The sequence below is a fragment of the Podarcis pityusensis genome, assembly GCF_964106645.2.
Source record: "Podarcis pityusensis genome assembly, chromosome: 9".
Classification (NCBI taxonomy): Eukaryota; Metazoa; Chordata; class Lepidosauria; order Squamata; family Lacertidae; genus Podarcis; species Podarcis pityusensis.
The window spans coordinates 46,133,885-46,147,475 of record NC_138034.1 but is presented as its reverse complement, the minus strand read 5'-3'; positions in this window follow the sequence as shown (position 1 = coordinate 46,147,475).

Below are 13,591 nucleotides of genomic sequence, written 5' to 3'. Positions count from 1 at the left end.
CATGCCACCAAGGATGGTATGCCCCAACTATCTGATACCCCAATGTTCATACGTTGAGCCTGAACAACCGAAGATGTCTGTGAACAGCTACTTGTGTATAGGGCCATCTCTTCAGATGCTGGTGCTTGATGCACAGGCATGTGGTGCAGTGCCACTTCTCCCGGTCATGTCGTGACCCCGCTTTATATGAGTAACATGTGATGAGGGTCATATTTTTAAGTAGAGAAGTATTCTAGGAGCTGGGCATCTAGTGAGTGATGTTGGCACCCTTGCTGATTGAGGGCAATCTACATATTCAGGAAAATCACATGCTATGATCCTTTAGGCTTCTGTGAAGTGGAAAAACTGTTCAGCAAATGAAGGAGTTTATCTCTCAGAATTATCAAGTGGTGCCCTATATTTTACCCAAGAATAAAGTAAATTTGGATCCCGCACAGCCAGGACTAACATGATTAGCCTACAAACTCTCACACACCATAGTATACATAATTTAATCTTAAAATGTACAGTTCATGGCTGCCATATATATTTAGAACAGGGTGGAGAACAAATTCATCAAAGAAAGCTCATACCATTTTGAAAACTACCTACCAACTATGCTATGCAAGAATCGTTATTTATTATTATCATTATGAATCTCTTTAGGTGCTAAATTTTAATCTCCTGTTGGAAAATCTGACATGTTCACCTGTTTTATCTACTAATGCTATCAGCATGCCTACCTTGCACTTGGCATATTGACATTTAACGTAATATTTATAGGACTATCATTTGTACCCCTGAGGGAAGCATAACAGCTTGTAATTAGTTTAAGATAACCAGGTTTCCCACCCACCCACCCGCCAGTCATTGCACCTATTGCACTTTCATCATTTATCAGCTGTCAGTGACAAAGTCTTGCATCAGCTGTCAATAATATCAACAACAAATACATGTTGATAGGGAGACAAACTCACTTGATAATCTCAGCGATATAAAATCCATAAAAAGAGATGCTGGGTATACGGTGCAATGTTTTGTAAAAGGAAATTTCTGGCAGGCAAGTTTAAGAAAAATGTGATTGAGAAGAGAGCTAATGAGATTTGCATCTAGGCACAAGTCAAGTGAAAGTTGTATTGTTAGACTGTGGTCCAAAGCATTGGAATGAGCAAATTGCTAGGATATAAGACCCACTTTTCCTGCATGAAGGCAACTCAACCATGTTGTGCGACTTTTTGGTCCCATGGAGTTTTCCCAGTCTTGTATTCAGTGTCCATTATAAGTCTGAGCAGGGAAGCCTGTGTGCTTAGGCTCTGCATGATTTGGAACCCTACTTGACAGCATAATATAGCATGTTACATATGAAGGGGGCTACTGCTTTTAAGTAATTGTGATGTGTTATCCTGAAGGTGTCCTCTAGAGGTATATGTTGCAATGTGGGTGTGGGTAGCATGTGTTAATATCTACTTCAGCTAAATATTTTACTGTTCTGTAAACATTACATTTGGTGCTTTAATGCAAAACACTGTTCTACATGCTGACTTTAACTAAGCAAATTTTTTCTATTCTTAACCCCCCAGGTGGGACTCGGTGGTTTCTATTCACTACTCCAAGTAATAAAAGTACAGTGAAATTTCTTCCATGACATGCAACAAGCTTTAGATCAGGGATGGGGAACCTCAGGCTTGGAGCGGGGAGCAGTGGCGTAGCGTGGGGGGTGCCAGGGGGGCCGGCCGCACCGGGCGCAACATGGGCAGGGGGCGCGCTCGCACTAGCAGCTCTCTGCCCCTACTAAAATCCACGGGTTAGGGAGCCCGCGCTCGCTCGGCTTGGCGAGGAGGTTGCGGAAGGGGGAGAGCGAAGCCTTCTGCCGCGGGCAAAAAAAGGAGAGGAAGCCGGGTGGGCGGGCGGGCGGGCTGGCTGGCGGGGGTCTGGCTGCGCCTGCTGCTGCCGGTGCAGGGCAAGGCAAGCAGAGCGAGGAGGAGAGAGAGGGGAAGGGGGGGAAGCAGCTAGGAAACGCTGCGGTGTGGAGGAGGAATCAATTAAGGAGAGAAAGCGAAAAGCCTTGGAGAAAGGGAAAAAAGGAAAGAAAAGAGGCAGCTCCAGGAGAGCGTGGGGGAAAGAGAAGCCTCGCTGCTGCTGCTGCTTGGGAGAGTAAATTACTGTACTTGCCTTGCCCCGGGTTAGGGGGCGCAAATTATTTGCCTTGCCCCAGGTTAGGGGGCGCAAATTACTTGCCTTGCCCCGGGTGCTGATAACCCACGCTACGCCGCTGGCGGGGGGGGGGGGAATGTGTATGTGACTGGAATGTGGCCCATAGCAAACAGGAAATAGACACTTCTGTTGCTTCATCAATTTTTTCTTCTGGTCCTGCCCACTTTTTGCCTTTGGCCCCACTCACCATTGTCTTGAGGCCCTTAGATACTTGCCCACAAGGAAATGTGATCACTGGGCTGAAGAAAGGCTGAAAAAAGGTTGCTCCAGAATAAAGACTCCAAATATGGTACTTACATGGTCACATGTGTGATTCATGAGTTCATGTAACATGTGATTAGGAGCATGGTTTGAAACCTGGGAGTTCCTAACTAGAGAGAACTTTGTAGTAATGGTCCAATAAGCAAGACAATGCTGTTGCAAACTTCCTTTTTCTGTGAATACCCATTTCGCGCAGTTATGCCCACTCCCTAGACTGTGTTGATTCCACATTAAATCACTCTTGGAAACCATTGTGTCGCCAGAGATCACCAGTCTTGTTTTTCTCTGCAGCCTTGATTAATGGATAGATCTCTTCCATAGGCAAAATATCATTCCTTCTTCCCCAACTTCCTGTTTTGGTGGCTAGCAGATTTCTGAACTTTTCATGCTTTATTCTTATCAATGACACATGCGAGCTTTGTGTTCTGCCCAGTGAGATAATCAAGTGCTTTTGGCTGGGTTAAGCAACATCAGGTTCCCACTATACTTTTGAGCATTAATTAAACACTTTTATCTGCCTGCATTATGGGCAGTGAATCATTCAGCGGCAGAATGTATCACTTTGCATAGCCCTGTAGCTGAAGAAAGTAATGCATATTGATGTAAAAGTTTAAATCACACAGGTGCACTTGTAGGAGTTGCATCTGTGCACAGAGATATGTGCAAAATATAATGATGGATCTATAATGTATACATAAATCTTAGAAATAGACAAGTGTATTGCAGTTTCAACATTATGTTTTCTCAGATATTTTTAAGGAAGTAAAACTCTTGAAAAGTGCACCTGTGTCTCTTATATGTAATATGAGAAGGGAGCATTAAAACCGCTCCATTAAAGCCAAAGAATCTTTGAGTAAAACTGCTGTCAGATGATTGGAATTAGGCTCTTAATTCAAGGCTGTATAAATTGTTCTTGTGGACATAATTTCTTTCCCATTGAGATGTGTGCTGAAGATCGTTTTTTTTCTGTTGCCAGTTATTAGGTCTGCCATCCTGAGCTTGGGTCTTCCAAACTGTCACCTTCAATTAGCAGAGCTTCCTTTCTCTTGGATGGACAAAAAAGAAAGTGTCCAACTTTAGAAGGGTGTAAGAATGATTTCCAACTGAAAGTGACCACACATTTCCCAGTGGATCAGCCAGTTACTGACATGTTTCTGTCAGCCTTGTACAACTTCTTAAGGCAATGGGCGAAACTGGGAGTCGTTTTTATATAACATTCTGACTTTTTTACATTAAAGCTTATTAGCTGCTGTTTAAAAAGCAGTGTTCCTTATAGGACACAGTCCATTGGGAAGTTCTGTGCAAGCCTCATATTGACATGGATATGTGCCATAGAGGAGATTGTGCAGTCTGACCTTGATCAGTTGGCTTGTATGTTCTTTGCTTTCCCTTTCAAGGAAAAATCAGAAAGGAAAGCGTCCTTGAATAAGAAGATACCTTTGTAAAAATAAGAACCTTTACATATTCCCTATGCACCGCTTTCTATGCTCTGTGAAGGAAGGCAGAACACATCATTCAAAGGGGAAATTAATTCCTTAAATATCATGAAAAACCTTGAGAAATATTCACACACATTCCCTTAGTTGGCATGTGGTACTGTGGCTTTAATTATCAGTAGGGGTTTTGAAAATAAATAAATAAATAAATAAATAAATAAATAAATAAATACAACAACAACAACAAAAAACAATAGAGTTTATTAGACCTGCAGCAAAATTTCCAACCAAAGAAATATCTCATTGTGAAAAAATAAGTTTCAAAGACTTCTGTGTAAATATGAGTATTGGAAGATGCATTCAAGCAGCAGCAGAAGAAATGTCTATTGCCTCTGACTCAAGTTAATCACTTCATTTCTGCACATTGAGGGATAAATAATATTTGCAAAGTCCAAGAATGTGTGTGCTCAACTTCCTGTTTGAAATCATAATGTAAAAAACTCAGAAAGGAAACAATATTGAGAAGCTTTTGGCTTTATTATTGCAATAGTGGTTACAATGCAATTTTGCACTGTAGTTTTCATCCATATGAAGTACAAAAATTCAAAACCTTCTCCTCCCAGTGTCTTAGACCTATCTTTGCCCCTTCAGATTAATGGCCAAATTATCCTTTAGCCAGAAGATTCATTTTTAACCTGTTTGTTAAATTTTGTTCATATGCCACTAAGGAAAACTGCTGGGTTGAAATGTGTCTGGCTATGGAAGATTTGGTATGGAAGATATTCATCTAGGGCAAACTTGATATGTCAGTGTGGGGTTTATCAACCATTGGTCTGTTAATCTTGGCAACATTAAAAACTTCCAGATACAGGGCTGCCTTCAGATGTCTTTGGAAAGTTGTGTAGTTGTTTCTGTTTGACATCTGATGGGAGGGCATTATACAGGGTAGGTGTCACTACCAAGGAGGCCCTCATTCCCTGTAAATTTACTTCTCACAGTGAGGGAACTGCTAGAAGGCTCTCACAACTGGACCTCAGAACTGGTGGAGATGATGATGATGATTTATCATTTCTACTCCACCAGTTCTGTTTCCCTAGCCACTCTGGGCGGCTTCCAATAAAAGTTTAAAAATATATTAAAACACCAGTCATTAAAAACTTCCCTAAACAGGGCTGCCTTCAGATGTTTTTAAGATGTTCTTTAAGATATATAGGACAAACACCATCTAGGTCTTTAAAGGTCAGCACCAGCACTTTGAATTGTGCTCAGAAACGTACTGGGAGACAGTGTGGCTCCTTTAGGACTGGTGTTATATGGTCCCGTTGGCCACTTCCAATCACCAGTCTAGCAGCTGCATTCTGGATTAGTTGTAGTTTCCAGATCACCTTCAAAGGAAGCCCTATGGAAAGCGCATTGCAGTAGTCAAAGCAGGAGCTAATCAGAGCATGTACTGCTCTGGCAGGACAGTGCACAGGTAGGTAGGGTCTCAGCCGGCGTACCAGATGAAGTTGGTAGATAGAGCTGCCCTGGACACAGAATGTGACTCCAAAGACAGCTGTTAGTCCAAAAGGCTACACACCTGGTCCTGGGGGGGGGGGGCACAGTTACACCATTCAGGACCAGGGAGTCCCCCACACTTGCTATTTTAAGTGACATTGTTGCTAATGGTGTGCAGTTTGGCCCTTAAGCGCTGACACTGATCCAAGCTTCTGAGGTAGAGGATTTCCTGGGGAGGAACAGAATTAGGACTGAAAGACCAGGATAAAAGTGTTGGTACGTGTCCATTTTTAACTGAGAATAGTATGTGAAACTGTCAAAAATCTTTACTGCTCGTATGGCACAGGTTAGGGTAGAAGCCTAAACTTACAAATCCTGTTTTTTCTGTGTAAGTATGTTTTAAAGAGCCATAACTCTTAAGATATAATTTAAATAATAAATATGGCTGATCATAAAACCAAACTCAGACCCCTCTATGTAGAAGTGAGACCTGACATTCAGGGTCATCATTAGCTAAGTTTAATGTAAATGACATATATTCATCCCTACTGTGAGTAAAATTATAACCTGGAAATGCCAGGCTGATGGAAAGCCAAGTTAATTCCATGTGAATTGGTACAAGGATGCCATTAATTTGACACCAATCCATTGCCTTCCTCAGTCTCAATATTTAATAAGTGTCCAATTTCTTAAATTGGGATAAAAATTAGAAACAATAACCAAAGTAAGCTATTTTCCAATAAACAGAAATGTCTTCACTGATTAAAGAATAGTAATTGGGTGTTATATGTTAACGGCTTGGCCCAGAGCAATTTTATAATAACCTTCTAACAGCTTTTGCTCCCCCACCCAACATTTTATTACATGCAACAAAGTGCAGTTATTGCGTCTCTTAATTCATTTTAGTGAGCTGTCAATAAATTTCACTCCATTAGATGCAGAATTTAATTAGCTAGGGTCACAATTTACGTGATTTCTAACTTGCTAGCTATTTACAGATTCTGGTAAGTGTTGCCCTTGGCAAAATAAACTTATTTAATTTATAGCCAGCAGTGAGCAATTATTTTTCATTTCAGTGACACTGAGCCTCACCAAAATGTTGACTGCTTTAAGGTTACACATGCATCACTCTCCAGCCACAGCCAGCAACTTTATCAGAATATAACGGATCTCAGTTTTACAAAGTGTCTTTGATGTATTAGTAGTCAAAATCTTTCCCAGAAATATACAAGACTCAGGAACAATAACATTTACTTTTAACTGCACAATGGAAGAGGATTTACACCCAGTACTTTTGTAGAGTATATTGAAGGTGTTTGTTTTTATGGCAATGCACTTCTGTGGGGGTTCTGTCTTTTTCACTTGTGAAGAATATTGATAATTATGAGTGTGCGCCAAGCAAGATGCCATAAAATATATATCTGAAGTCAGTTTTCTAGCACCCAAAAGGAAGGTCCTGGGTTTGATCATCTCCTCAGGCTAGCAGAAATGAGGAATAGAATTGAGAACATTCTGGAAAAAGTCCCCATTGCTCTACCACTATCAAGTGTTCTAAATTCACCAAAGCCATTTTCCAGAGCAACTGGCAGCTGCTGTACCTTGCTCATTTTGGATGTCATGTAAGGGCAGCAAATTGTTGTTTATTCAATTTAGGATTGCTGCTTTTTAAGGCCAGGGAGAGGGAGAGGTGCTTACAGGATTTTCTGCCTCGGATGCCAAAATGATTTGCTGGCAGCCAATTTGCTCTGATATGTGGGTGGGCACCATTTGCTCATTTGTTCGTTAGGGCAAATTGAGTGCTGCCCCATCAACCTCAGTGTTCTCTCAAATGGCTGCTACCTGCCTGCATTCTTTCTTACATCCAGGCCAGGATGTGATACTAATAGTTGTCACCTTCCGTCTCTGTTCTCCCCACTCTCTGCCCCATTATAGAACTCAGCAGGGAGGAGGATGGGGAAAAACTACAAGAATCCTGAGGTTCCTTTCCACTGCCCTAAAGTAACCCATGTTGCATTTTTATGCATTCTTATGCATGTTTTCTTATAAGTCGCATTGTGTTCAACCCAGCATACTCCCAGGATTTCATTTTCTCCCCATCTGCATAGTTATACTCAGTTTATATATTCAGAAGTAATCATTTATCTCTGTAAAAGTATAAGATACAATTAGGGCTGACACCGAATTAAAGACATCTCAAGTAATTATCTGTATCAATTTTAACTTATTAATGGATTAATTAATCAACCAAATCTGCATATGACTACAGTTCTGGATTAAATAGCTTATTTACCTTTGGTTTTGCAGGATGGAAACTTGTTTCACATACTAGGCGCTGTCTTATGCTTCCCTCCGTGTGTATGAGAGAGGAACAAATACATATTGTAAGATAGATATCGGTGTGGCTTTTGAATGTACTTTTAATCAATCACACGTATACTGAGTCATGCTATTGGTCCATTTAGCTCAGGCATAGGCAAACTCCGGCCTACAATTCCCATCATCCCTGACCACTGGTCCTGTTAGCTAGGGATGATGGGAATTGTAGTTCCAAACATCTGGAGGGCCGGAGTTTGCCTATGCCTGCTTTAGCTCATTGTTGTCTACCGAATATGGACTGCCCATTGCTCCCAAGGGTTTTAAACAGTGATCATTCCCAGTCCTCCCCAGGGATGCTGCTGCTGCTGCTCCTGTATGTGATTTTTTAACCTACCCTTCACCATAAGACCCCACAGCTGGTTACAGCAATCCAAAATATGCAATATTTAAATCAAATTGCAAAGCCAAACATTTAGAACAAATTGCAGTCAAGTGAATAAGGATGCCATATAAAGACTGAAGCTGGGATCGTTTGCACGCAAAGCATGGGCTCTACCATCAAGGTGCAGCCCTCCCAATCAACTTAAGTGTTGCAACCCTAGGCATGACCTATCCTTTTCCATCCTACATTTCCCCAGGACTGTGTGCACAAGCTACACCTGCTCAGTTTATGAATAATCTATGCATGCTGAGCAGGGCTGCTCGATCACTCAACAGGACATGCTCAATCCATTAAATAGCTGGACATGGACAACATGATGTCTCCAATCCAAACCTCTCTGTGTGCGCACATGTGGAAGGCAATTGCACACATGAACAGCAAAGATGCCACCAATTTTGCTCTTGGCTCCCTCTTCTTTCTCCAGCCAGAGAATCAGGGAACACCACATTGTAGTGTAGGGGGCTGTAGTCAGAGTGAGAGAAATTGGTTACTTCCACATGCAGGTGAGGAAATGCTTTCTGATTGCACATAGCAATCTTTGGATTGAACCCATACTTTTGCACACCCTGCAAAGAGCTGTGTTCATATCACTTGGAGTGATCCAATGCTCAACATACCCCTGAGCAGGAGTAGATTTGCATGTTCTATTCATGTTCATTTCCCAGTAGTGATGTATGGAAGTGAGAGCTGGACGATAAAGAAGTCTGATTGACAAAGAATTGATGCTTTTGAATTATGGTGCTGGAGGAGACTCTTGAGAGTCCCATGGACTGCAAGAAGATCAAACCTCTCCATTCTTAAGGAAATCAGCCCTGAGTGCTCACTGGAAGGACAGATCCTGAAGCTGAGGCTCCAATACTTTGGCCACCTCATGAGAAGAGAAGACTCCCTGGAAAAGACCCTGATGTTGGGAAAGATGGAGGGCACAAGGAGAAGGGGAGAACAGAGGACGAGATGGTTGGATAGTGTTCTTGAAGCTAGCAGCATGAGTTTGACCAAACTGCGGGAGGCAGTGGAAGACAGGCGTGCCTGGCATTCTCTAGTCCATGGGGTCACGAAGAGTCGGACACGACTAAATGACTAAACAACAACAACAAATTCATGTTCAGCTATGGGCTGGTATGGGAGGAAAGCATTAAAGGGCCCTGTGTGGATTACCTCCTGCATGTGCATTTGGGAAGGATCCTGCCCTTGATTTGGAAATGAATACAACCTTTCTGTTTGGATACACAAATACTGACAACTTCATAAATATGATTATTTGGACACTTCTACAGCTGTAAGATTTTGTGTGTGTGCAAGTGTAGTGTTTTTATACCTTGATTCCCCTCTTCCCCAATATCAGGATGAAAGGAACTGCCAGAATAGTTTATCCTATATCAAGATGAAAGGCATTGCCAAATATTTCCATTTTCAGTACAATGAAATCCAGACTTTCACTCCTCTTTAGAGCACTATAGATTTATTTGTGCCTTGTCCCTTTAGTTTGTACGCCTGATGGAAGTTGGACTTCTCCCTCCTTCTCCCTCTCCTTTTTAAATTGATGTCTGAAAAATGGAATTAAAAACAACAACACCATAGTAATAGTATTTATACATGCATACGTACGCTCGTGCTCTTGTGTACTAGGAGCTAAATACCCAACACCTTATTTATTAGCTTCCCTTAACAATACTTTGGACGACTTTGCTGAAATGAATATATTTAGTACGGCTGCTGATGGATGCTATTCTGAATGGCTTTTCTCTGATATTCAGTGTCTTCTTCCCACCCCTTTTCTCTCTTGCACAACCTTGTCCCCTTGAATAGGGCTTTCAAAAATAAATTTAGATCTGATAATACACAGACCTCTAATTCCAGGTAATAGCCAGAATATTTAATATATGGCTTAGTGTAATACATAGCACATCCTATTTGTCAATGTAAAGCTTAAATGTAATGGCAGCAATTTAGTTTCCTGGCTATGCATAGGGATATAGTTCTTTATTATGTTAATAAAACCTGATAAGTAAAATCTATTGCATTATAAGTGCTATCAATTAAAAAATGATTGTACTAATAATTAGGGCAAAGTTATTTTCAAGTTCATCATTTAACTTCTGCTTTAATTGTCTTTTTGAAATGTTCACTCTTTTATTTAATTATGGATAGGCAAGTATAATTATCTTGAACTTTGCATAATTGTTCGTGTATAAAACTTTTCTGAAGTTTACTCATTTCTAGACATGAATCTTTTCATATTGTCATTTAAATCATTTACCTAATATAATTACAGCTAAAATTATGTGGGAGGCCTTTTAAATGTGACTGCTACAATACTTTCCTCTAATTTTCTGATCTCTAAATGTTAACGGAGACCATTCACACATAAGCTAAATACAGTTTCATAATTAGCCATAGCACTATTTTATATCGAGTGTCACACAGAAGCAAAACTAGGTTAATACTTGCTATAGGCAGTGCCAGGGTTCAAATCTAGAACCTGCACATATTATCAGCTCCCAGGGAAGATTCTGTAGTCTGGTTTGCACTTAAGCATGGCTTAGCAGTAATGAGCAGCATTCTGGGGCATGCAGCTAACATAGTGCTCATGTTGCTCCTCCCTCATTTCTGCTGCGGACACATGACCAATGCCATAGGCAAAAGCCCTTTACCAGCCGACCATTTTGCCTTCTGTCTTGGAAAATGTATATAAAGAGAACAAGTGCCTGAAATCAATAGGAATATATTTGTTGACTGTGGTTGACTCTAATCCTGTGCCTGGATAGCTCAGCTCACTATAGTGTGGTGCCAAGATTGCAGGTTCAATCCTCGTATGAGACTGAGTGAGTGAGAGATGTCAGTCTTACAACGTGTGGGCTTCAAAGCACAACATGCACGTTTCAAAGCAGGCTCTAAAGATTCACAGGTCTATAATGCATAGTACCAAGGTTGCAGGTTTGATTCCCATATGGGGCAGTGGCATATTCCTGCATTGCAGGGGGTTGGACTAGATGATCCTCAGGGTCTCTTCCAACTCTACAGTTGTATGATTCTATGATTCAGGATCTTAGAGTATATTTCAAAGGATTAAGAAATCTGCACTATGAGTGAAGAAATCACTCCATCATGAATGGAGATGAGGAAGAATAAGTAAACACAGAGACAGGCCTTCATCCAGATACCCATTTTAGACTAGCCATGGGGCTTCTTTGAACAGCACATTCTTATTCCTGACCACAAATAGCTCCTTGCAACTTCATCCAATTTCAAGTCTTTTGCCATGTATGGGGAAGATGTTCAAGAAGCACAACTCCAAAGTTCTTTTGGATGTATTGAAATATCTGAGAAGATCTTTGGATTTCTGACCATAATAGGGGTGTTCAGATGTACCCGTTCCATGTATATACGCAGTGTGTGGTGGTGGGAGTGCAAGCATGTCTTTTGGCCTTGCTTTTAACACAACACCAGAAAGAGCTGGCTGTGGGTGTACTTCTTCATGCACAAACCTCTGAGCACTGTCAAGAACCTTCTTCCCTTTTTGATCTTGCAATGAAAAGGAAAACATCTGGGGGAAGGGGAAAGAGGTGTACAGAGCTTAAATATTTGGTTTGTTGCCATAGTCCTGCTTTTTCTTCCATGTTGGGTAAATGTGTGCATTATCGAAACATCTGTGGTGATTCCATTAACATGCTTTTGATTCTCCTCCCATCATATACCCTCATTAAAGGCAACTCTCATATGTGACCTTTAATTTTGAGAAAAGGTGAGTAAGAAGGGATATGATAAAAGTGTATAAAATTATGCATTGTCTCCCTCTATTAAGAATAAAACTGGGGGAGCTCCAATGAAAATGAATGTTGATAGGTCTGGGATGTACAAAATATAGTGCCGTATTTTTTGCTCCATAAGACACACTTTTTTCCTCGTAAAAAGTAAGGGGAAATGTCTGTGCGTCTTATGGAGCGAATGCGTGGTCCCTGGGGCCAAATTGCCCAGGGGCAAAAAGCAGATCATGCTTTTTTTTTAGAAAGAGGGATGGGGGTGTTGAAACAAAGCTGCTGATCAGCTGATCAGCAAGCGATTGGACGGGGAGATAAGGGACTTCTAGCGATAAAGGAGGCTGCCTGGGAGGTGGGAGGTAAAGACAGCAAACTTGCAAGGAGGGAAGACAGGAAGATTAAAGCAATGAGGAGAGAAATTAGAAGAAAAGGAGGAGCAAAAAAACTGCTCCAGCTAAGGAAAAGACACTAAGGCAAACAAGAGGGAAGGGGGTGTTGAAACAAAGCTGCTGAGTCGGCAGTTGCACTGGGTCACCCCAAATTCACCATCAGCTCACATAGCATGTCCATGACTACAGCCTGCACCAAAACCCCCCCATGCATCCACTGTTTCGTGGGGCCACAATGGCGCAAAAACATGGTTACAAAGCACAGATCCACATGGATCCTCAGGATTTTTGCATTGGGCTACCCCAAACTCACCGTCAAATCACATAGCATGTCTGTGACCACAGCATGAACCACAAAAATCATACATCCACTGTTTCATTTCAGAATATTTTTTTTCTTGTTTTCCTCCTCTAAAAACTAGGTGCGTCTTATGGAGTGAAAAAATGTTTAGGATAGCTTTTGTAAAAACAAACAAACCCAGAAGCCTTTTATTACGAATTGTAGGTACCGACATTCCAAAGGAACAGAAAAGACTTTTCATGTGTGACAACAGTAATGCGGATGCTACTAAGCATATGCGGCGCCGGGGTGCAAAGATCCGTCCTAGGTTGCCCAGAGTTGTAGACTTTTTTTTAGGGGGGGGACCCCAAAGTTGTTGGCTTTTTAAAAAGGAAATAGTTGTTTACCTTTAGAGCCTTTAGAACAGTTGTGGGACACAGCATTTGCAGTCAGCCTTTGCACTGTTGACTGAACATCCCCTTCTGTGCAGATAAGGGAGAAAGCTCATAAATTGTATCCCTTCTTTCGTCCTGGCCAATTCTATTACGTCGGTGTAAATGCTGGTGCACCAGGAACCCAGAATAACAGCAAATAAAATCCGCTCATACGTCAGTGCCTGATAAGACTTGTTAACCTGTTATTCCAAAGACTTCCTAGATTATAAAGCTCCAAAATACAGGCCAAAAGAGAGCAGGTCTGGAAAGAGCAAACCATACAATGGGCACCACCAGTGAAAAGGCCCTGCTCCATGTAGCTCCTGCCTTGTCATTTGAGAGGGTGCCTGTGGCGTTTGCCCTCCTAGGTGGGTCATAAGGAACGGGTTAAATGAGTGTGATGTGATTGGCCAGTGGGAATCCAAGGGGAGGAGTTAGAGTTAAAGTTGGAGTGGTTGAAAAGTTAGTTGAGAGTTGGGAGCTGGAGAAGGAAGAGGGAGGATAAGTCTGTGGGTTGGTCGAGTTGTGTTGTGAGAGAGTGAGAGAAACTGATAGGAGGAGTCAGATAGACAGTTGGGATAA